This window comes from Castor canadensis, chromosome 8 (assembly GCF_047511655.1).
Source record: "Castor canadensis chromosome 8, mCasCan1.hap1v2, whole genome shotgun sequence".
Lineage (NCBI taxonomy): Eukaryota > Metazoa > Chordata > Mammalia > Rodentia > Castoridae > Castor > Castor canadensis.
The window spans coordinates 74591631-74617881 of NC_133393.1; the positions used below are offsets into that span (position 1 = coordinate 74591631).

General features: G+C 39.2%; 1 pseudogene; it reads right to left on the reverse strand.

Annotated features, from left to right (window-relative positions):
• Positions 1-435: 435 nt before the first annotated feature.
• Positions 436-26251, reverse strand: part of LOC109675429 (regulator of nonsense transcripts 1-like) — a 34128-nt pseudogene continuing 8312 nt past the window's right edge.

The following is a 26251-nucleotide window of genomic DNA, read 5'->3' on the forward strand; positions in this document are numbered from 1 at the left end:
ATCCCACAACCAAGGCATTCGATTGTAAGCAGTAAACATGGACAAGAAACCTGATCCACACATACTGTGACATGAGTAGCACCAGGCCACAAAACTGCATCTGCATTCAGGACCCAGCAGGGCCAAGCTTTGAGTGTGCAGCACAGGCAAGTGGGCCCATGAGTTCCCTTCAAGGGCCTCAGTCATTCTTGCCTCCCTGCGAGCATCACCCCACATAGCAGGGAGGTGCAGGACCATTCATGATGGCTCCTTGGTAAGTCTGCAGCAGAGGTGGACCTGCACCTGCTTGGACCAGAGGAACAGGTCCAGGTACGGGCTAACCTTCAGCAGCTGTCTTTCAGCTGGGTGCTAGAGGATGTGGTACCACTTCTCATGCACAGATGACAGCTCCACCAACACCTCCTCAGCTGCTGCAGAAGCTGCTGCTCTGGCATTCTGCAAGAAATGGTGGGTTGGCAGGTGGCGTTCAGTATGCACCAGGCTGTGCCTGAGCCCCAGGCTCACTCACCTGCCCAAATTCCTGATCTGGTTGTGCAGGGCCAGGAAGAACATCATGGAGTTGATGGCCTCATGGCTCTTGGCACACAGGTTGAAGCCCTTCAGTCCCATCTGGTGGACCTTTGGTCAGTTGATCCACAGCTTCATTATTTAAAGTACATATCAACACAGGTCTGGTATGAGATGCAAACATCTCAGCACTTCCCCAGAGGAAATTCCATTCATGCTAATGACCCAAGACTGCCACTTTTCTCTCACAGGCAGTGGGGCCACCTTGGGACAGTGACCACAGGTGGGAGCATCGTGATGTCCAAGGAGCAGAAGCCCTGACGGAAGTCTGAGCTTCCTGTCTCTCTGCCCAGCCCTAACAGTTCTGAGTCATGAGAAGAGCTGCTAGCAGCTACATTCCACGTCTGCTCCTGCCTATCCACACTATGCAGGACCTTCAGGCTTCTGAGAGGCACAAGCACAATGGCACTCATGACACATGGGCCATTATTGAATTATGACAGAAGCAGGCCCACAAAGGTGGGATCTAATATCAGTAATGGAAAATGCAGAGTGTCAGGCCTATGGAACACCCTCACTGTCTCACCACCCTGACACTGGGTCTCACCCCCAGGGATGCACATCCTACCCATTGCCCTGCTGAGCCAGCTGGTAGATGACAGTGGCTGATGTCCTCATCTTGCCAGTGCCCGGTGGGCTTGGATTAGGCATCATGGTCTCTGCATCACAGTCTTCACGATGTACACCTGCAAGGCCACATGACAGTTAGGGAAGCAGTTGCTAGGAGCCCTCCCTGAAGGCCACATGGCCACATAGGGAGGCCTTGTTGTGAACATAACAGTGGTTGAGGTTGGGGAGTCATTGCTCCTGTCAGCAGCTGATTTTGATTAAAATGTCCTCCAACTCATAGCCAAGTATCTTGTAGCCTGAAACAGAATTGTCCACAGCAAATGTTTTCATTTCAACACACTGCATCCTGTGAGGTGAGCACTGGGTTGGTGACATGCACTGCTATGAGGTGTATCTCTGACTACCATAACAAGACAGTGATCATACATCCTGGGCGTGGAAGACAGTGGCCTTGACCACAGCAAGTGACTGTAAATCAGAGGGCAGGACTGCCTGAGTAAAGAGAGCAGATGTACCTGTTGAACAAGGTCAACTTCTACAGGAAATCTACCTGGAAGTTGTGGGTGACCTCCCTGGGTGAGCCCATGCTGCTGCAGAGCTCAATGGTGATCCCATCACTGTAATCTGGCTGCTGTGTTAAGCCTACTTTCTTGTCTAAAGCCACCTCTCTCAGGAGCCTTGGTTTGCAGTCTTTACTTGGTGGTTTACAAGACCCTCCCCTGCAGTACTGACAGTGAACAAAGCCAAAGCACAGCCAGAGAGTGGTAGACCAGCTGACAGCTTCTGCCATCACAGTGAGCCCAGTCACTTCCCACTCTCAGTCTTGCACACACACTCAATCACACGAAGAGGAATGGAGTGGGACTGTCTTCTGACCTAGGTTTATAAGGGGTCATCAATTTGGAGCTCCACATGGGCAGAGAGGACACATGCACACGCTTGCCTTTCTCAGCCAAGGTTAAGAAGGGTCTGGGGTTTTCCTCAGTGCAGCTAAAAGTCAAATTAACCACCACCCATGACCTCACACCACACTCAGCACCCATGGTCCTATGACTTTCCCCCCACTGGCCCAGCCCTGCACACATGAAAGATACTATTTGGGTCCTTGATGATGTGGCTGATACCTTTTCCACAGGGGTGCCGGGTCCCCTTTGTACCTCAGGCAAACCTCAGCCCCCTGCACGAGCTGCAAGTCTTAGGGTGGAAGCAAGAAAGTCAGCACTTTTAATGTGTTGTGCTTTCTACCATGAAGAGTTCAAATCAAAGGTGGAAATAAACTTATTGGTCACAAATAATTTAAAGCTTGAAATCACCTCTTTATCTAATTATGACTAAATCCTCATTTCAGAGTCAGTCTTGGGCAAAGTGAAGTAGGCGATTCTCTTCTTGTTAAGAGCGAGGCCCCACCTGAACATAATGTTACTTGTCTGAACACATGAAAAAAGAGCCCTGTTCAGCCCTCGACACAGACATGGGCCTGGACTCCATGTGTCCAGCTTGCCGCTGGCTGTGAATTGCAAGAAGGCCACACAGCAGCTCTGCACTCTGGCTTTGGGATGAAGTGAGCAGCACTGACAGCCTGCGCACAACTGGGAGAGAAGCTATGCAGGTGTCCCCATCAGCAGACTTCACAGCAAACAATGCCATACCCCAACATGACACCCTCTGGAGGCAGCTTCTTCCTGGTCATGAGCAAGAACCTGGTGCAGAGGAAGAGAAGGAAGTTGATGGCTCTGGGGCTACCTTTCACTGGTCATTGTAGGGACTAGGCACAAGGTCTTGTAGCTGTGGACAAAGCTGTGAACCAGATCGTGAGGGATTGCAGTTGGTTTTAAGAACAGGAAACACGCTGGCTGGTACCTGCTGTGCCAGGCTGATGCCCACATTCCATCCAGTTGGGGCCTCGGATGGAGACGTCGCCACCTACGAGAGACTTGTTTAAGGCTACACCTTGAGGCCTGCACACCACATCACCTGCAATTCCTTCAGCTTCTTTTTGTGGTCCTCCTCCGGCTTGACCAGGGGCTGAAGATGTTCTGGATTGGTAGGCATCCTCATACTGCAGCAGCACAGTGCGTGTTGCTGCTTCTCATCCATCCCTGTCTACTCCAGGTGCTCCAAGGTGGCCGGGCATTTCTCAACAAAGCAAGAACAACACTGTGCTTGCCCAGTTTTCTAATATGCAAACGAGGAACCCCACAGAAGGCCCCAAGAGACATAGTACCCCACAACAGGGCAAGCCCATGTGCATTTTAGATGGAGGTGCCCAGTTCCATTCCAGGCAGAGATAAGTGTCCACCCTGCTGCATAGAGAGCCAGATGCTGGTTGGAGATCAACTCCTGCTGTTCCCTGAAAGCCTTTTGTGTGCCTAAACCTGAACTGCACTCTTACTGCTCTAGTTCCTGCAAATCTGCCTGCAGAGCCCCAGGAACCCATCATGACAAATGGATCCACCACAAAGTCTCCTTCTGGCTGGCTACTTCTCTGAGACTACATGAAGCAAGGAACACCCAAACCCTCTCCCAGGCTGCCATGAAAAACACAGGCTTCTCCCTGGGAGCCATGGCTGGAGAGGCTCATTTCCTATATCCTGGTCCCCCTGAGCTGGACTGACATCACCACACAGCCCTCCCCAGGTGCTCAGTCCCCTCAGTGGACTTGGGGCTTTTGGGCAGTATAGTCAGTACCTGGAAACGAAGAGGTTACTGGTAAGTTGCAAACCCAATGAAAAAGGATGAGGCTAGCAATGCTTTAAATAGCATTTTGACTTGTGTTTACAGTAAAGGCAAGAGCCTATGTAAGACTTCTTGTTGAATGGGTGCTGCCAAAACCTCTGACCTTGTCATTAGAAATAATATTATCACCAAGTCTTAAACATCCAGGACCAAAGAAGGACTGTTATAGGTAAGGGGTAGGGATCACTGTGGGTTGTGGTCAGGGCAGGAACTGCACTACTTCACCTGGGGACACTCTCCTGGGTGTTCCCTGGATGAGTTCCTGAGGGCAGGGACTCCCTGGGTTTTAAGTCCCCTACACACAGACTAACTTGATCGCTCAGGTGCAGGCTCCTGGGGATGGGTCTGATGAGCCTACTGCTGCCTTGCCATTCCCCAAACATCTTACCCCATGTGCTCAGAAAAGAAATGGAGAATCTACCAACAAGAGCTTCTCTTCCAGTCCAGGCTGTCCTGTACAAAGCATTCAGGAGTGCTGCCATGGGGTGTCCTTCATGAGGCACTTGGGGAACTCACCTAACCAGCAGGTGCCACTGTATCCTCAGGCCACTCTAGCTCACCCCCATTCTTTCCATGCTTGCTAGTGGTCCTATTTGGACCCAGTGTGTCTTTTGTTGTTGTTTGAGCCTAGGCTGGCCTGGAACTCATGAACCTACTGCCTCCATCTTCCACAGGTATAGCCAACTTTCTTTGTAGGTCAGGATGCTGGTGAAGACACTCCATCTGCCCACCCCATCCTTCTGGTCTAACTGGCAGAGGCAGGTTCACCTTCCAAGCTCCTTCAGTTTATTAATCTGGTAGGCAGTGATCTGCTGTGTTTGCAACTGCTTCTGACTGCAGGGGACCTTGATCGGCCATGACAGGCCTAGATCAGAGGCTGTCACTGTGAGCTGTCCCAGGTAATATTCTTGAGTTCTGCTCTGGCTGGCATTGGGCTACATGCACAAGCCTGAGGGTGGAGGACAGGAGAGTCCACATCAGGACCACCCACCACCCAGACAGAGGTGGCCCCACCATTTACTGCACAATCATGTTTCCTTTAGATTGCTAGTAATAAATCTTATCTCTGCACACATTTGGGCTCTAAATAAAGTCAGAGCAGACTTTATTTCATGGAATCATGTTTATAATGTGAACATACCACACCCTAAGCGTTCCCCAGCTCCCCCAGTCACAGCCCCCAGATGCTCTCACCCATCTGCACAGCCTAGTGGAGAGGTCCAACACCCGCAGAGCAGTGCCGCCATCTCCTCAGTTGGTGACAGTGAAGCCTAAGATGAAGACATTGTGGTAGCCACACAGGTGTAGCATTCCACCACCATCTCCACCAGCAACCCGTCCTTGTGCAGTGTCACCTCTTTGCATTTTGTTCTCATGAGGTGACCCACGTTGCTGACAACCAGGAAATGCTAAATAGTTAACATCCCAAGTTAGGCTTTTTATCACCACCACTTTTTGGCCCTGGTTGAAAGTTCTGGTATTGCTCATATCCAATTAGCATTGGCAGTTACTCCTCATATTCTGTGTCCTCAGTGGAGCAGTCCTGCCTAAACTGGTGCCCCACTGAGCACAGTCAACCCCCAACTCCAACCACTTTTAAGGCAACCTTATGGTTCACATAGTTCCTGCTTTCCTAAGTCCAACCTCTCCACCCTAATTTCACCTAGGCCTGGGCCAAGGCTGCTATGGGGACAGAGAACAGTCCCTGCCAAAGGCCTCCTTTCTCCAGCCTCACAGTGGCTTTGGTTCAGTCACTGCTCTGGCTCCTGTGTCTACATTCAGGGGCAACAGCCACAATTCATTAGCTACAGGCAAGGAGATAGCTTAATAGCTGCCCTAAGAATATCTGAGTCCCACCCCAGTGGAGGCTCTTCAAAGCACCAGGAATGTGGTTGCCACCTGGAGAGGTAGGAAGGTTCTGTGCCCTCCACAAAAGACAGGCTTCCTGACTACATATCAAAGTCTTGCTTCCTCCAGGCCATGACCTTACCTGATGTTACAGCAGCAAATGTCAACACAGAGGGCTGGTGACTAAGCCATGAACTGATGGGATGCCACCCTGACAGTGTGCCTGCCATTCAGGACCATGCTGAAACAGCTAACTCCAGGGCAGAAATTCCTTACGCCACCCAGGGAGCCAGACCACCATGCCCTAGACCCACGGCCCACACAGGAGACTGGGCCAGGCAGCTGGAGTGGCTCGTGTTGATATGGAACACAGTCTTGGTGCAAAACACAGGACCAGGGAAGAGTGACAAGGCTTCCAGACAAGGCACCAGGTCTCTGAGCTGTAAGATGGAGAGGACATCACCTGTCCTGGGAAAAGCCCTCCCACCCACTGCAGGGACCAAAGCCAGTTAAGTGAGTGAGGGGGACCTCATCCAGTATTTCCCAATTCCTCACTTCACCCCCACCCCCAGCAGAAGTTCCCACCTCAGGAACTGTGACACTTGTCAGAACCAAGGCCTGACCCTGTGGAGGCTGTGCAGGGCATACACAGCACCTGGGTTGTCCAGTTCTCCTCACCAGTCACTTGTAAGAACCTAAGGACAGGAGTGCCCACGGAGAGAAGGTGATCACAGTAAGCATTCTGCATATTGCCAGGGGAGTCTGGATTATTACGAACATGTGTCAGTAATGTGCCTGGCTGCAAATCCTTCTCACTAGCATCCCTTTAATATACATTTTTAGGAAGGCAACCACTGGGTTAATTGCATAATTTGCTATCTTTGAAAAAAACAGTTTTTTTTTTTCAACTAGGGAAGACCTAAGTCAACTTTTGGATGTTTTTTGCTTTTGGCAGTGCTGGAATGGAGCTCTGAACCTTGCGAGTGTTAGGAAAGTGCTCTACTGCTGAGCCACACCCAGCCTGAACTTCTGAATTTTAATGAAATGATAACAGTACTGTAACATGATCACAATTACCTCCTTGAATCCTGATCTCTTTTTTAAGAAATGTGATAAAATACAATAACAAAATTCACCATCTAACTGGGCATGCTGTTGAATGACTTTAATCCCAGCACTGGGGAAGCTGAGTAGCAATATGAGGAGTTCTAGGCCAGCCTGGGCTACAGAGTCAACACTCTCAAAAAAATTTCAGTCACTGAATCTTTTTTCTTTGCTTTCTGCTTGTCTGAATCATTTTTAATTTTGTATTTCAGTGACATTATGTCAGGAATCTGAAACCCAATGGAAAAAAGAAAATACTAACCCTGCTCAGGTAGTGCTCTAGGCTCCCAACTGATGGGTTGAGGAAGGAGCTACCAAATTTCTTCTTAGAATGAAAATTCTGTGGAGTCCCAAAATATGAAGATTTTTAAAGAGAAGTGCAATTGGAGACAAGATTTGGAATAAGTGTTTAGTGTAGATCTGTCCAGCTGAATTAACTGGAAATTTCAGGGTGGCCTCCTCTGGCATCTCATGAGATCCACGAAGGTTATGAAAGGAAAGTAATGGACATTTCCTTTTTTCCTGAAGGACTCTTAAGTGACGTGCCTTTCCCAAAGAAGTGTGATAAAAGTAATTAAAATTTCCTATTAAACAGAATATAAAAATGGAAAACGTCACAACATAGCAGCTTTATACAATTTTAGGTTTAAATTTGTTTTAAGGAAGTACATAGGTTTCTAAGGGGTTTACTAACTGAGAAGTAATTCAAAGGATAGAGAAATGGCAGCCATTTGAATATGTGTGTATTTAGTAAAATGTCATGTTGTACTATGTAAATAAATATAATTTACAAACTAAAACTGGGGGGAACCTGGGAATACTTGTGTTCAGTAAACCATCTAAAGAATTACCAAAAAAAAAAATCCCTCAAATACATTTGCAAGATTTTGCTTTCACCATCTTTACATTCTATGGTGAAATGATGCCTTTGGAATTGAGGAATAATCAGATCAAGGGCCTCTGGGCAGAATGAGACAACTGAGTTGGTGATGGGAAATAACTAGCTAGATCTTGAGGCAATTATCTCTTTCCATTCTCACCATGGCATCTGAGGTGGGACCTTCCCTTTCTGTTTTCTACACACCTCTTCACACTGACCAAGGAAATATTTTAACCATTATGTAAATTAATCTTCACTTTGTCCTCTTTTTAATCTTTCTGTCTACAAGATGACTTCATGTCGAGTAGAGAAATGCTGAGAGTTTGTCTCCTGGAACCCTCTCACGATCACCTCAAAGATGATAGTCAAGGAAATTTGCCAATGCCAGACTGTCCATGGACTAGGATTAATAGTAGTTGACCTCTTTGGGTGAGCACATAATCCTCCATGCATAGTTATACTGTAATATTTCTATTTATGGGAATGCTGATGAGTAATTTTATAACAACACGACTGTCTTAATTAGAATGATTCAAAATAACTTGACAGAAAACCTGAGAGATCAGGTTAATTATATGAAAATTTTAAGTGGGAGAACGCCATATAAAACCAAAAAAGGGGATGTAAAATAAACCATCTTGCACTAACATTTTAGAAGTTCCTTTGCTGACATTATTTTCCAAAGTTACAATATTTTCTTAGATTTCACATTAAACCAATCTCATGAGACTCTTTCACTAAAAGACAGGCTTTATAGACAAAAAATTGAACTTTAAGGGAAAATAATTCCCCCAGATATTCTTTTGCGTTACGATAGCTGAGTGAACTCCGCTATCACTCTCTTGAAAAATAAACATTCCCTGTTTATTCTGGTAAGAACTAACTAGTACATTTTGTGCTTGTGCCAAGCTTAACAGATCAATGCTACTTTTCTGTACATTAAGAAGAATACAAGACACCATCAAACTATGAGCCAATGCATGCTGATTGAACAGATATTTCAGTCATAATGATATGCAATGTAAACTAGCTGCTGTCTAGTTTTCATATTTTGTACCAAAATTTTGTTTATGTAATTTTCAAAGTTGGTCTACAAAATAATCAAATGTTAGTTAAGTTTCTCAAGCTACCTATATATACTCAAGCTTTCCCCTCTATAATTAGTACAGCTTGTCATCTTTCTTGGGATGAAACTTCCATTCAATCCCAAATTACAATGAAGGTTTTCATCAGAAAGGCACACAGTATTAAGTATAGGCCTGTTGTTCTCAGTCCTCTAGACAAACTTCTTAGCTTTTCTCTAGGCACTCCTTAATTCTGTCCTGTGATTGTTGCAAAGGCAAATATTTAACATTTCATTTGTCACTAAAGTATTTCTTTGTGACTTGCATTTTAAAATAGCATGTCCAAAGGATGAATAAAACAACCGATTGAGCAGAATATTAACACTAAAATGTGTCAGAGCATTGCAGTTGTATACAATTTTAGGTTTTAAATTGCTCTTTAGGAGTAAATACATTTCTAACTGTATGGTGAAGTAGATGTAATTCAAAAAAAGAACGAGAAAGAGAAATGGTAGCTATTTGATGATATATGGACTACGTAAAATGGCATGTTGTACTCCTTAAATATAAAACCATTCACAAAACAAAATTGGAAAACAGCTGGGAATACTTGAATTTAGAAAACCAGCTTAGGGATTGCAAACATGTGTTCACTGTCTCTATATTCCATGGTGAGGTTAAGCATTTGTCAACTGAGGAAGACGTCAGAGCACCATCTGTGGGAAGAACAAGAGAGTTGAGCTGGTGATCTGCAAAGCAACAAAGGTGGGCTCTGCTCTTTCTGTTTTGCTCATACCCCATCCAAGTGACCAAGGAAATGTTTTCAACCACTTTGTGAATTAATCTTCATCCCAAATTCATCATTCCTCTCCACCTCTATGTCTGAAGACAGATTGACTCCCACCACTCTCTGGTGGTCACACCAATGACCACAGCCAAGAGAAGTTACCAAGTGTCAGAATGTCCCCACTGGTCTAATATTAGCAGTGTTTGACACATTGGGGTTAGGGCAGAATCTTCAAAGAATAGTTTTCTATAATATTTCTATTTGTGGGAATATTGAGAAGCAGTATTACTATGGTAATTAGGGAGATTTAAAATACTTAGGAGAAAAGCTGAGAGATCTGCTTAATTAGGAGACATTAATTGAGAAAATGCCCTATAAAACAAAAAAGAATGCATAATATAAACGCTCTCTGGCTAACTTTTTAAAAGAAAATTCACTTACTTACACTATTTTCCAAAATTACATTATTTAATTAGATTTCACATCCTAAAAACCTCTTGAACCTGTTTCACTAAACGGTATGCTAATAGACAAATTATTGACCATAAGTCATTTTTCATGATTTCCTTTTTCTCTTACTTGTTTACTGTATGTTGGCATGCACTTTTACCTGTGGCTTTTCTTCATGGGGCTCCTTATATTTTCCTGTTTCTGTTTTGTTTGAATGTACTTCACCTTGGAATTTATAGGCTTCAATTTCTGAATTTTTCACTCGACTTTCCAACTCATTTAGTACTGCAACAACTTGAGATTTTTTTAAATTCTCAAAATTTTCTTGAGCTCCTGCTTGTGTCTAGAAAAATTAAGAGGATTTAAAAAAAAACCATGATTCAAGTATTATTTTGCATTGAATACATTACTTTTTAATCACTGATCAGAGAATAGTTTGAGGTATATGAAAACAATTTTGCAGTTCAAAACATTGATCATCACCATCCACATTATTAACTGATATTTGAGAACAATTGACTCATTCAGTTGTGTGTGTGGTGGGTGCTAGGATCAGAAACCAGGTCCTGCCACGTGGGAGGCAAGCATTCAATTGTTGAGTTAGCACTCATGTAATTTTGTATTTCTAAGAAAAATAATTTTGTTAAGTCAAATCCATTCAAAATTAAATTTCATTCAGAAAATGATTTTCTACAGGGAAACCACACATAGCTGAATCTACTATACAAAGTATAAAATGAACAGTCTTCTAAGTTATATAGTATCAAGAAAAAAGAACCCTAAGGTCAGTTCTCCCCAACTTTCCTTTGTGTCATCTCTGCATTTAAGCATACAATTGTCACTCTCTTGAAAAATGAAACAGTCCCTGATTTTTCTGGGAAGATCTAAGGAGGACATTTTGTACTTGTGCCATGCTTAGCAATTTAAACAAGTATTTGAAGTTTGTCACCACCTTTGCATAGATTAGCCCAATTAGATGACTGCAGTATTCAGAGCCTAATCCTCATATTTTTAAGAGAAATAGAAAACAAACATGAGAATTATGAACAAATAAAATTTAGCAGTTATTTTATAATCTATTATAAGAGTCATTTAATGTGTCCTTTTTTTTTTTTTTTTTGAGGTACTGGGGCTTAAACTCAGGGCCTACACCTTGAGCCACTCTGCCAGCCTTTTTTTGTGAAGGTTTTTTTGAGATAGGGTCTCGTGGAACTATTTGCCTAGGCTGGCTTTGAACCATGATCCTCCTGATCTCTGCCTCCTGAGTAGCTAGGATTATAAGTGTGAGCCATTAGCACCGGCAATTTCACTCTTTTTTTTTTTTTTTGGTGGCACTGCGGTTTTAACTCAGGGCCTCCCATTGGCTAGACAGGCACTCTTACTGCTTGAGCCACCCTGTCAGCCCTTAATGTGTCCTCTTTTAAGCTCTTTGATTTCCAACCTGCCTATGAAATTTTAGATTTACTATTGGAAGTCTTGAGAGAAACAAGGTTGATGCTTGATTAGGCACTCTTCCATGCATTAAGAAGAGCATGGAAACACCTTCAAAGCTGTAATCCAATGTGCACTGATTGAAATGGATATTTGGATAATAGTGATATTCAGTGAGAACTAGCTGCTGTTTACTTATGTTTGATTCAAGCAAATATTCCATTTTTGTAATTTTTACCTGGGTCAAAACATGTTAAAACATATAAATCTGATAAAGGGCCAAGCACAGTTGAACTCTTTTTCTAAGCCACTTTACAATTATTACATCTTGTCCTTGCTGGAACCATTTTCAGATCAGAAATGAATGCTTGCTATGAATGAAATGACATGGTTGCATGGGAATGTTCCTGTTACGTATCTAGGGGACATGAGGACAGTGTTTATTTTACACAAGATTATGGAAGGCAGAACATGACAGATTTTTTATCATAGTGCTATCTGAATATTCTTCATATCACAGCCATTTTTTAGTCATCAATCATTCAAGACTAGACATAAGTGAATTGCATCTTAAAATTTCAAATATTTGCTTATTTTAACTATTTCTAAGCTACGTTATTTACAATGAACAATGTACAGCAATAAATGTTTGCAAAACTTGAGATATGAATGTCATATACCAAGTAGCAATTAGAGATCTACTATTACTTAAGAAAATGGCAAAAATTTTATCATAAAAACAGAAGTTAATCTTTTCAGTTTTACAGATATATTTAAAGCATAGCATGTTTCCATTTCCTATTCTTTTAAATTATAAAATAGTTTTCATACATGCATACATGTTTGGATGTCAACCACTCAAATATGATTAGAGGCTCAAGCATGGAATCCTGCAGGAAAATTTTTAAATTACTGTGAAACACAAGCAAGCTAAAATCTCTTTAGAATCTAGGTGAAAGCCTCTCAAAGTACACGTGTATGTACAGAGTCCTATTTATTTTCCAAAACATAATACAAAGTGCGGTTTTTAAAGAAAATTACATTTATCATATCAGGAAGAAAACAGTATCTCCTGAAAATGAGAGCCTAAAGGAATTTAATAAAATATTTCTGTTTTTTATTAACACACATTATTGTGACCTTAACACACATGAATCAAATTAACACTCAGCAGTCAATCAAACTACAAACAAGGCGTATGTCAGAGAACCAAAACTCAAAGTAAAACTCGTAATAGAACTAACCCTGCTCAGATGGTTTGCCGTGCACTCGAGAAGATCCTGGGCCTGACGTAGGAGCCACCAAGCTTTGGTTGAGTCCCAAAGGACTAAGCAGTTTTCTAACACAAGGAACATTCAGGAACAGGCAGTGTTCTGAGAGTGTTTATAATGGATTTGTTTTGCTGAGTCTCCACAAAAAATGTGCTGTTGTCCTCCTCTCGCCTGTTTCTAGTCCCGTGAAGATTGCAAACGGTAAATTCTGATATTCCATTTTTCCTAAATTACTCCAAGTGACTTGCATTTTTTAAAAATTGCAATAAGAGCAAATGGAATTTCCAATTAAACAGAGTACTAACACTAAATATACGTCAGAACATGACTACTGCTTATAATTATAGATTTAATTGCTAATGAAATGCATACATTTCTGGGGGTATTACAAACTAAGAAATATTTCAAACAAAGAAGGAGAGGGAAATAGCTATTTGGTGATATGTGTATTTATTAATGTATTATGCTGTACTATTCTCTATGTGTATATATATATTTCCATACATATTTGCACAAAAGTGGAAATAGCTTGAATACTTGCTTAGAAAAGGAGCTTAAGGATTCCAAAAAAAGTCACTCAAAGACACACACAAGCATTTGCTTTCATCCTCTCTAAATTCCAGAATGATACTGAGGCTTTGGCACTGAGGAACAACTCAGAGCAACAGTTTCTGGGCAGAAGGAGACAGGTGGGTTGCTGATCAGAAAACACTGAAATAGCTCTTGACACAATTGTCTCCTTCCATCCTCACCAAGTCCTCAGAGGTTGGAGTTGCCCTTTCTGTCCTCCACACACGCTGTCACAGTGAGGTTTTTTTTTAAACCGCTTTGTGAAATAACCTTCACTCCATCCTCTTGTTAATCTTTCTCTGTATCATGACTATGTCTTTATGGAGAGTAGAAGACTGTCTCCATGCGCCCTCTACTGGTCACATTATGACCATAGTAAAAAAAAAGATGCCAGGTACCAGACTGGACACAGGGGACCAGTTCCTTGGATTTAGTGAATAATCTTCCAAAATGAGAAACATTTTTAACAATAGAGCTATCTGAGTTAGAATGATTCAGAGTATTTCAGAAAGTCTAAGATAGCGGTTAATTATATGAAAACATTAAGTGAGAAAATTCTATATAAATCCAAAAGAAAATAAAAAGGTAATTAATATTCTGATACATCTTGAAATAACATTTTAAATGTATGTTCATTTCCTAACATTTTCAAGAGCTATTCTATCAGTTACCTCTCACATCTTACGAATCTTGAGAGTATGTTTCCCTAAGAGATATACATTACAGACAAATTATTGAGCTTAACTTATTTCCTATGATTCTTTGACTTACTCCTGTGATTCGTGTTCTAGTGTGTTTATATAACATAAGGCCGCTAGGGGGAGCTCCTTGTGTTTGTCAAGTTGTATACTTTGTAAATCTGCTTTCCTTCTTATTTTAGACAGTGCAATTTCCAGATTTCTAAGTCTTAATTCTGTGTGATGTTCTTTTGAATTCTCAAAAGTTTCTTGAGCTTTGGCTTGTGTCTAAATTAAATTAAGCTATATATTTTAAAATAATCACAAGGATTTGGGCATAGCTCAAGTGGTAGGATCCTTGACTTTGAATCACAGTACAACCAAAAAGAAATCATAAAAATAATCAAGACAATTATTTTTGTGTATTTGATTACTACAGTTTTGAGTCACTGTTCAGAGAGCAATTTTAGGTGTGTGAAAAAGATTTTGTATTAAAAATATTTATCAAAGTGAAATGCATTCCATCCAAATTAAGAGAGCTTGGGATTCATTCTTTGCACGTCAGGGGCTACTGGGGATTGAAACCAGGTCCTTTCATGTGCTAGGAAAACACTCTGTCATTAAGCTTTAGCATCATCTTTGGATTATTCTTATGTTAGTACCTTTGTAATCTGCTAATTTAAGGAGTAATAGGATAAAATCAGACTACCGAACAGTGTAAGAAGAATAATTTAAGAGTGTGATATACTCTAGACCTAAAAGCCAAAACAACAGCAACAATAAAAATAAGGGCTTGAAAGGACTTCTGTGGGAGCCTGGTGGCCCTTAACATGACTGAAAGGAAGGACTTTGCATTCAGTAAAGATAATGATCCCAAAGCCTGTAGGAAAGGGGACTCCTGGACACAGCAGCTGGAAGCAAATTGACATGAGAGATAAGGTAAAGAAAGACTCTTCAGTAAAAATGAAGCAGGAATTATAAGCTTTAAATACCTGTTTCCATTTGTATCTTTAAACTTGTCAAACTGCCAAATAATGCCAATTTATACGATGGTAGAAAATATATAATCCAAGATGGTGCTGGGAGCACATGGTCTACAGATGAAGCCAAGAGCATCTATATAGAACCCTTTGTTCACACTTCAGAAAGGTTTAAGTTGCTTCTTCAAGTCCTCAGATGGATTCTAAGGATGCAAAAGCCTTAAAGGCAATTTCCTACTGCAGCTTCACAGGAAACCCAAGGTAAAGAGCTTTTCTTAAAATGATTTGTGAAATGGTTTTTGTAAATACAGGAATCACAATGAAATTCACAGGAGATGCAAAGCTTGTAAGAGAAGTATTGTAGCACAAATAATGCTTGGTAGTTTTGGTTAAGAGTGACCAGGACAGTAAAAATGAAAGAGGCCATTGGACATTGGAGATTCTACAGAGAGGAAGTGGGATGAGGAACATATTCAGCTGCAAACACCAGCTATTTTTTAGGAAAAGAAAAGAAAATGTGTCCGCTGGCTATAGCAAAGTGCTTTGGAAATCAGTCTCGTGTTTAAGAGTCATTCCTTATCAAAGAAGTGACAGCATTCATCAGTGCCTTCTTGGGCACCTCCTATCTTCCCTCCATGGATTGGTTGGGCTAACAGTTTAGCAGAATTTTGGGTAGGTGTGCTGTAGATAATTTATCACTTTAGTTCCTAAGTCTATGGGGACGAGATGTATTCAAGAGGTTATCCTCTTATAGCCACAACCAGGGTACCTCATCCTTTTCTTGACATGCATGATCACCATGGTAAGATCTTTTAAGCATAAGCCTGAAGCTGTAACTGAGACTATAGGATGCATTGAAAGGAAACAATTGTCATTTCAAGTGGAGATAATATAAACCATTGTGGCCAGAGGGCACTTGTGCTGGTTTTAGAGCATGTCATTCTTTAACATTCATTACATAAACAAGGAAGCATACTGGCCAAATATTGACTTGGTTCTAATGAATAGAGTGCAATGAAAGTGATGCTATCTGACTTCCATCACTAACACAGAACTTGTCTTTGTCTCAGATTCCCTGCCCCTGGACTCAAACTCCACGTTAGGAGGATCTTAGGCTATAGAGAGAGACTTTGTGTTCCAGTGCAGGAGTTCCACCTGCCTGTCGCTAATGAAATTTCAGCCAATGGCCAGTAGCAACAACCATAGCAACCACACATATCATTGGAAAAAACCTTCAGATGTGACTCCACACTCTCCCCACTGCCCCAGACTGTGAGCAGTGCCAACTGAGGCTGAGGGGGACAGAGACAAGCTGTTCTCAACATGATTTTCCCAAAACACAGATAAGAGAAGGAAATAAATGTTTTAAGCCATTAAACATCAGGTAATTTATTAGGGAACAATAAACATAAAAAATGAGTTTTTAAAAAGACAAAGAATAACTTACTCAGAAGTTTTTCATTTTAAATTAGGATCTAGCAAATATTAATGGCAATGTTAATGAGAAGTACCCAAAAACCAGAATAAAGGCATTAGAAGCATTGAGAAGTTTTTCTAAAGTTCCCTTCAATTGCAAGTTTTTAAACAGGTAAGTGTGCCTCTTTAGAATTTTCCCTCAAATTAGGGTGCAGGAAAAAATCAGAACCGAGAAGACGTATGCTTGAAGCATAATATCTGAAAAACAATGGAAAATATTTGGGCTAATATTCAAATTCAGATGTTTTATCTGGTATCAAATACTTGATTCTAAACAGGAAAGGTATCTTGAGTGTTTATTAAGTAATCAAGTAGTATACATCATTTTCCTTTCCTTAGTTAGAAAATAAAGGAAATATCATGAAATTACTTTTAATTTTTGCAGCAGTAAAACAATTGTAGTGTTCTTCAAGTATAAAAAATTGAATATAATTCTCCTATCCTTGCCTGATGGCTTACTTTCTGGCCTGATGGCCAGTCTTAATCTTCTCCCCTTCCTGGTTGTTAAAAATCTACAGATCTGTCTATGAATTACAATGAGTTTATAAATCATAGTTCAGTTAATAGTAGATTAACTGTGGAATAATCTGCAGATTAATCAGCAGATCCTGTGGCTGCGATAATGATGGAAATAGGATGGAGAGGGAAGTGATGGGAGAGAGACTACAGGTTTCAATTAGAAAAGTAAAGTAATAAAGTCCATCTTTATAAGACTTAACTCCCATCATGTCTTGCAGTCACCAAGGCATAAGAATGCATGAGTTCCATCAAGAAACAAAATGTCTCAACAGAGTGCAGTTAAAGACTTTGATTACATTGACTTTTTATTATTACATAAGACAATGTTGAAAAGTGATTGGAAAAGACTTCTCATTTTAGATCTCTACTTGATGTGGTACTGGCATAGGGATTGACATTTAGGTCATCCTATGAGAAATGAGGAACCAAAACTGGCCCCACGTACTTATGTTCAGTTGTTAAACACATGTGATGAACAATTAAATTGGAAAATATTCTTCTCAACAAAAAATAGTGCCAGAACAACTGGATATCTACATACAAAAGAACAGCATAATGTAAGTGAATAAATTTGGAACAGTATCATATAAAAATTAAGTCAAAATATAATAATTACATGTAATAAATGAACTATAAAACTATTAGAAGATGTGTTCATAAACCTTCATGACTGGACTTGGAAAATGTGTCTTAGGTAAAACGTGAAATGAAAACAATGGATAAGTAGCCTTCATGAAAATTAAATACTACTGTGCATGGAAAGACACCACCAAGAAAATGAGAATGGAAGTCATTGAATGGCAGACAATCTTTAAAATCATGTATCTGATAAAGGATTTATATCAAGGGTATATAGAGTCTTCTTACAGTTAAGAATAAAAAGGTAACCCAATTGAAATGTGCCAAAAGAATTTAAATAGACATTTCTCTAAAGATACTCTAATGACATGAAAAGATGTGCTCAATGTCATCCCATTAATAACTAGTCAAATGCAAAGGAAAACCTGCATGAAGTACAAGTTCATGTCACTAGGATAGAATCTTCTTTCAATTACATGATGGAAAACTAGTGTTGGAAATTATGTGGAGAAATTATAACCCTCACACAGGGCTGGTGGAATGAGAAATGGTGCAGCCACTTTGGAATACAACAGGCTCTTCAAAAAGTTCAGCACACAGTTCCTATATGACTCAACAGTCCCCCCCATAAGTATACAGCCAAGAGAATAAAATCACTTCAAACATAAAAATTATATGTGCCTGTTCATATCAGCATTATTAACCAAATCCCAAAATGGAAACAATCCAAAAGTCCATCACTGATGAAAGGACACAGAAAATTTGTGGTGCATCCATACAACACGACATTAGTCAGAAAAAAAGAGGTACTGGCACCTGCTCAACAGGGATGAACCTTGAAAAGTCAGTCACAATAGTACCTAGACCACATATTGTGTGATTGTATTCATATGAAATGTCCAGAACTGATAAAACTATAGGGACAAAGTGGATTGCTGGTTCCCTAAGGATGAGCAGGCAAGTGGATGGCTGATGTTAAAATGTATGAAGACTCTTACTTTTCTCTTCACTGGGTTTACCAAGTCGCCCATGCCTCAGTCTCCCAAGTGCTGCTATTACATGTGTGCACCCCCGTGCCCACTCAGGATTTCTTTTTAGGGTGATAAAAGTTCCCTAAAATTGTGATGATGATTCTATAACTATGTGAGTACACTAAAAGCCACTGAATCATAGCCTTTCAATGACTCTTTTTCAGTTAACAAGATTTCAGTAAAACTTTTACAAAATTGTGACTTGGTACTCATGATTAGGGGTCATGTCTGAGGGTGCTTCCTGGCTTTATGTCATCAGTTAGTGTTTAAGCAATGAGCAAATCAATATTCTGTCCTTTTAATAGAAAAAATGCCATTTTTATTGATATCAAGTATATAAAATTTAATAAAAATCTTCATTTTACTGCTCAAGGCACTTAAAGATTTATATTTCCCAATATTAGTGATTTATGACCCCAAAACTTATTAAAAATTACCTTCTGTCTTAGCCTATTAGTCTCAATGTCTGCTTGAAATTGGTGGTTTTGTAGATCTCTAGTCAAACCAGTTTATTTACATATTCATTTAAATTAATTCCTTCAACTTTAAAGGATTTCTTTAATCTGCAGGAATGTACCAAATGAGTAATACATAATTATACAATACATAATTCATTATTATGACTATCTCTATGTAAAATATTAACTTATTATTATTACACATAATCTTAAACTTAGTATTACATTTAATTACATATAGCTATAATCCAGAGTTCCAAACTGAGGTGAAGAAAAAATTTACTTATATGTGAATGTTTACAAAAATTAGGAAACTACACTTTGGTACCTGTTGACCAATGTGTAGACAGAAGAAGAAAGGACTCACAAAATACATAAAAAGGAGGACTGGGGGTTAGTTAGTGGTAGAGAGCATTCTTAGCATGTCAGAGGGACTGTGTCCATCCCAGCACAAAGTAACAAAACAAAACATCAAGGAATTCACTCAAACTAGAGAAGGAGACAGGTGCAAATATCCTAGAAATCTGTGTTGAGGGGAGGGACAGAAGACAGGCTGAATTTTGTAAGAAGGGACATCAACAGAGTCATAATGGGTAAAGACACAAAAACTGTTTGAAGAAGAAATCTAGAGGTCTTTGTTAGGATAATGTTGACAAAATGCAAGAAAGACAGTAAAATGAGAGAACATACTGACGTGAATCAGAGAGCAAACACAAGAACTCAGCAGTTGCATGTAGTTGGGATTACAAATATTATGGAAAGCATTCCACTTTTCTACCAGATGGTGGAAACATGACTGTTGGTTTCCATCTTCATCCTTAATTTATTCACGTTTTTATATGTATGAAACATATATAAATGCTCCCCTTATCTGTGGCTTCTGCATCTAAGAATCAACCAGCTGTGGATGGAAAGTACTTGGAGAAAACAACTGTATGTGCACTGGGCCTGCACAGACCTTATTGTTCATCATTAGTCCCAAACAGGACCATGTAACACTGTTTATATAACATTCACATTTTATTAGGTATTATAAGTAATCTAAAGATGATTTATAGTATACAGATGAATGCAAGAAAGTTATGTGTAAATATTGCACAATTGTATATAACAGACTTAAAGATAAATGGTTTTATAATATGCAAGGTGTCCAGAACCAAACACTACAGATACCATGGGTTAACTGTATAGTAAGTATGCTTTTGTGTGAATAATACATATTTAAAAAGAAACATAAGTTTAACCGTGTGATTCTGCTGTACCACTCCTGGGCGTAAGTCCGAAGGAATGCAAGCCAACATACAATCAAGATACTTGTACACCCTTCTTCATTGCAGCACTACTCACATAGCCAAACTATGGAATCAGACTAGATGAGCAGCAATGATGAATATACAAAGAAAATGTGGTCTATACACAGAATGGAGTACCATCCAGCCAAAAGTATAATGAAACTAAGTCAAGTGCTGGAAAACAGATAAAACTAGACATCATCATGTTAAGCAAAGTAGTTAGCCAGACTCAGAAAGACAAATATCACATGTTCTCTCATATGCAGAATCTAATCCTTAAAAACGAATTACAGGAATGGAAAAAGAGAATGTTTGGGAGGGGGAGGGTAAGACGAGAGGGTGATGTGGCAGGGGCTGAATATGTGGGGTGAAGTTATTTATACAAATGCATGTAAATAGAGTAATGGAACCTATTAGAAATTAATATAGAAAGAGGGAAAGGGACAATAATGAGTAATAGTGGGGATGAATTTGTATGCATGTGTGGAAACAGCACAATAGCACAATGAAGCTCTTTGTACCACTAATATATGCTAATCAAAATGTAACAAAAGAGAAAACTTGTCTTTTTCTTTAAAAAAACAAAAGAAAGACACACAAATCTAATGATATGAACACCTGGTGTGCACATGAGGATATCCATGGGAGATAAGTACATCTCCAGGATTTGTTTTATAACTGAAAAAAGAAAGAGGTAGGAAAAAATGTAATCTAAACCTGGATCAAAAACAGCAGAGACAGCTTTAGGGATTAGTATGCTGGCATATGAAACTGCAGGACTCTCACAAACACATAGCACAAAATATGTTCATAGATGAAGACTGCAGTTCCATTACATTTCAAAAGCATGCTGTTGTGTTTGAAATCATTAGAGGAAATGTAGTATTTGGCACTCAAAAAAGTTTCCAATTGTGAGTTTAGCAACAAAATTTGAAAACAATTTTTAATTATAAAAATGCAGATATACAAGAATTTGCATTTAGGTTTTAGAAAAATTGGTTTACTTCAGTAAACTGATAAATGGTGGAAATTATTTGAAATGTTAAAATCTTACTCAGTTATCACCTTTTCTTTCTCCAGTAACTTGAATGCCTCACTAAACTTAAATATTGCTTCCTTATATTCTTCAACCTTTTATTTTTTAAAAAAATGTTTTATTCATTTATTCACATGTGCATACATTGTTTGGGCCATTTCTCCTCCCTGCCCCTGCTCCCTCCCTCTTCCCCTCATTCCAACCGGCTTCCAGGCAGAAACTGTTCTGCCCTTATCTATAGTTTTGTTGAAGAGAAGACATAAGCAATAATAAGAAAAAGTATTTTTGCTAGTTGAAATAAGGATAGCTATACAAGGAGATTCCTAACATTGATTCCATGTACAAATGTGTTACAACTCAAGTTGATTCATCTCTAACTGACCTTTTCACAAGTTCCTGATCCCCTTCCCATATTGACCTCTTAAGGTTTTTGTATTAGTTCCTTTGCAGTGGGGACATCAAACACTTTCATGTTTTGGGTTTCCTGCCTATCCTCATACCTCCCATATGTACATGTCCCCTTGGGACATGTGACCCAAGTCCAACTACATTGCTGTATTTGCCCTAGATCTGAAGTCCACATATGAGGGAGAACATATGATTTTTGGTCTTCTGAGCCTGGCTAACCTTGCTCAGAATGGTGTTCTCCAGTTCCATCCATTTACTTGAGAATGATAAGATTTCATTCTTCATGGCTGAGTAAAGCTCCATTGTGTATAAGTACTACATTTTCTTAATCCATTTGTCTGTAGTGGGGCATCTTGGCTGTTTCCATAACTTAGCTATTGTGAATAGCACTGCAATAAACATGGGTATGCAGGTGCCTCTGGAGTAACCTGTGTTACATTCCTTTGGGTATATCCCCAGGAGTGGGATTGCTGGATCATATGGCAGATCTATGTTTAGATTTTTAAGAAGTCTCCATATTTTTTTTCAGAGTTGTTGCACTAGCTTGCATTCCCACCAGCAGTGTATGAGGGTTCCTTTTCCCCTACCTCCTCACCAACACCTGTTGTTGGTGGTGTTTTTGATGACAGCTATTCTAACAGGGGTGAGGTGGAATCTTAGTGTGGTTTTGATTTGCATTTTTCATGTGTTTTTTGGCCATTTGAATTTCTTCTTTTGAGAAAGTTCTGTTTAGTTCAATTGCCCATTTCTTAATTGGTTCATTGATTTTAGGAGAGTTTAGTTTCTTAAGTTCCCTGTATGTTCTGGTTCTCAGTCCTTTGTCTGATGTGTAGCTGGCAAATATTTTCTCCCACTCTGTGGGTAGTCTCTTGAGTTTAGAGACAATTTCTTTTGTTGTGCAGAAGCTTTTTAGTTTTATGAAGTCCCATTTGTCCATTCTTTCTCTTAGTTGCTGAACTGCTGGGGTTATATTGAGGAAGTCCTTGCCTATACCTATTACTTCCAGAGTATTCCCTGCTGTTTCCTGTACAGGTCATTCACCTCCTTTGTTAAATGTACTCCTAGGTATTTGATTTTTTTGGGGGGCTATTGTAAATGGAATTGTTTTCATATATTCTTTCTCAGTTTGTTCATTATTAGTGTATAGAAGAGCTAATGATTTTTCTATGTTGATTTTATTTTTTTCTATGTTGATTTTATATCCTGCTATCTTGCTATAGTGGTTGATGGTATCTAGAAGCTTTTGAGTAGAGTTTTTTGGGTCTTTAAGGTATAGGATCATATTGACTGCAAATAGGGATATTTTGACAGTTTCTTTACCTATTTGTATTCCTTTTATTTATTTTTCTTTCCTAATTGCTCTGGTTAGGAATTGCAGTACTATGTTGAATAGGAGTGGGGATAGTGGGCATCCTTGTCTCATTCTTGATTTTAGGGGAAATGGTTTCAGGTTTTCACTATTAAGTATGATGTTGGCTGTAGGTTTGTCATATATAGCTTTTATAATGTTGAGGTACTTTCTTTCTATTCCTAGTTTTCTTAGAGCTTTTATCATGAAGTGGTGTTGTATCTTGTTAAAGGCTCTTTCTGCATCTATTGAGATAATCAAGTGGTTTTTGTCTTTGCTTCTATTAATGCGCTATATTACATTTATAGATTTGCATATGTTGAACCACCCCTGCATCCCTGGGATGAAGCTGACCTGGTCGTGGTGAATGATCTTTCTGATGTGTTGTTGGATTCAGTTTGCCATTATTTTATTGAGTATTTTTGCATAGATGTCCATTAAGGAGATTGGCCTTTGGTTCTTCTTTTTGGAGGTGTCTTTGTTAGGTTTTGGGATGAGTGTAATACTGGCTTCATAAAATGAGTTAGACAGTGTTCCTTCCCTTTCTGTTTCATGGAACAGTTTAAGGAGGGTTGGTATTAGTTCTTTAAAGGTCTGATAGAATTCAGCAGAGAATCTATTAGGATTCTCACTAGATTTGGGAAATTTTCTGTTTATTTTATTGAATATATCATGAATTACTTTTGCTTGCACCTCTTCTCCTTCTTTAATGCCCATGAATCTCAGGTTTGGTCTTTGATGGAGTTGGTGATTTCTTGCATGCTCCTTTCACAGGTCTTGAGTTGTTTGACTAATAGTTCTCCATTTTTTCCTTTAATTTCCATTTCATCTTCAAGTTGTGAGATTCTGTGTTCTGCTTGTTTTAGTCTGCTGGTGTGGCCTTCCATTGTGTTTTGTATTTCTGTTTTATTCTTTTTTCTGAGGTTTTCCATATCATGGTCACTTCCTTTTTAATATTGTCAATTTTCATCCTTAATTCATTTATCTCTCAATTTATGGTGTTCTCTGTTTCACTTATGTATTTATTTAGGGTCCATTTATTTGTTTTTATGTCTTCTCATATTCTTTATTTTTGTTGTCTTGGAATTTCTTGACTGCCTCCTGTATGTTTTGGTTAACTATGTCTAGTAACATCTCTATGAAATTCTCTGTGATTACTTGAAGGATTTCTTCTTTCAGAGGGTTTTGTTGGGTTCCTTATCATAGTTTATCTTTGTTTTGCTGGAGTATGGAACTGGGTCTCCATTTTCTTCATTTCCCTCTGCATCTTATATTAATTTATTTTGGGGGGGAGAATGATTTCTATTCTTTTTTCATGTTCCTATTGCTCCACTTGGTGCTATTTCTGTTCCTGGTTTGTGTGTAATTTAGTAGTAGCTAACTTATGATAGTAAAACTAACAAAACAAAGGAAGAAAAAAAATTCATGAGTTGCACTCATGAAGAATTTCCTTTTTACATGACTTTGTCAAGTACTTGTTCTAAAGTTTCTTTTTGATGTACAATCAACTACATGATTTGGAGGCTGGAGTCAGTTAGAGTTCACTTCTTCCTGATCCATGCTCTTCATATCAGAGTGATGTGTATCAAATACACTAACTAGGATCTCTGACACCTGGACCTATGACATGAGCACCTTCTGAAGAATTTGTGGGCTACAGGTTGGGTTGACTGAAATCTGTCTCACATTAAATTTGATTGAGAGAGAAGAATTCAAAGTGACTAATAAAAACACAATCCTAATTAGTTTTTTTGAGAATCTGCAAAAAACATCCCTAATTATTTTTGAATAAGTTTAATAGGTTGTGTACTATTACATTTTGAAAATTTGTGATACCTTAATACATTTCTTCATGACATTTATGAATGAGCTGTATCCTGACAGTCTCATCCACAGAAAACTCCTTATCAATATTTTCATGCCATGTATGAAAATTGTATTAGCAAAATGGGACTAATTTATATTTTCCCTGTATCTCCACTCATGGGCAAGGCCAGTTCTACCTCCAGTGAGATGTGTTTGTATGATGGATCTGTATGAATATAGTTATTGTGACCTACAGAAAACTAGTTCTTGTTAATAACTACTTCATTGTTTCAATTGCTTTTTACAAAGCAATCCTGCCATCTTGGATCCTACAAAGAGATGCATGAATAATAGAATTCTGGTTTTCTTGGGGAATTGTTAAATAACATCTACTTCCATCAATAAATTTGATTCTGAAATATAAATCTAGGTTTTCTGAGATTGGACCATTAAATCTTGAAAAGCTGGTGAACACAGATGAATAAAATCATTTCTTGATTTGCAATGCTAGGAGCATTAGGTGAATCAGTACAGTCCTATTTGATCAAGCAGCTATATCATGTTTTCAATGACATGACTTTTCTTTGCTTTTCTTTCTGCCCTTTTCCTCCCTCCCCTCCCTACCATCCCTTCCCTCTCTCCTTCCCTCCTTCCATCCTTTCTTCCTTCCCTTTTTCTTTCTTTCCTTTCTCTCCCTCCCTCCCCTTCTTCTTCTTCTTCTTCTTTTTTTTTTTTTTAAGCAGTATGGTGTTATGAATTTAAGGCCTTGTGGAAGTGATCTACCACTTGAATCATGCCTCCAGCCCTTTTTGTTTTACTTTGTTTTTCAGTTAGGGTCTTGTACTTTTTCCCCTCCCAGGGCTGGCCTCAAACTCTAAATCTTCCATTTCTGCTTCCCATGTAGTGGGAAGAATACAGATTACAAGAAATTCATTCTCAAAAACCAACTGAAAGTCTAATGTTATAAAATAAATTTGATTATAGATCAAATTATCACTTAAATTTTTTAGAAGTTCAAAAATTGTTTAAAAATATTATCAGATCCTCAAACAAATATCTATACCCTAATTTCCAGAGCATCATTATTCACAGAAGCTAAAAGGTGCTAATATTCTACATGTTTATCAGTGGATGAATAGTTAAACAGAAGGAAGCACAGATAAAACTTTGGTCAAGATGATCTCAAAGTCTTATTAAAACTTTACTACCCAAATCATGAATTTTATGAATTAAACTTCTATAACATCAAGAGGCCAGCCAAAGTAGTAACCAGTAGTATCCATATGGATGGGAATATTTTCATCAATGAAATTTGTCATATTGCCTTAAATATTCCTGCATACATCTACCAGAGAAACAAATA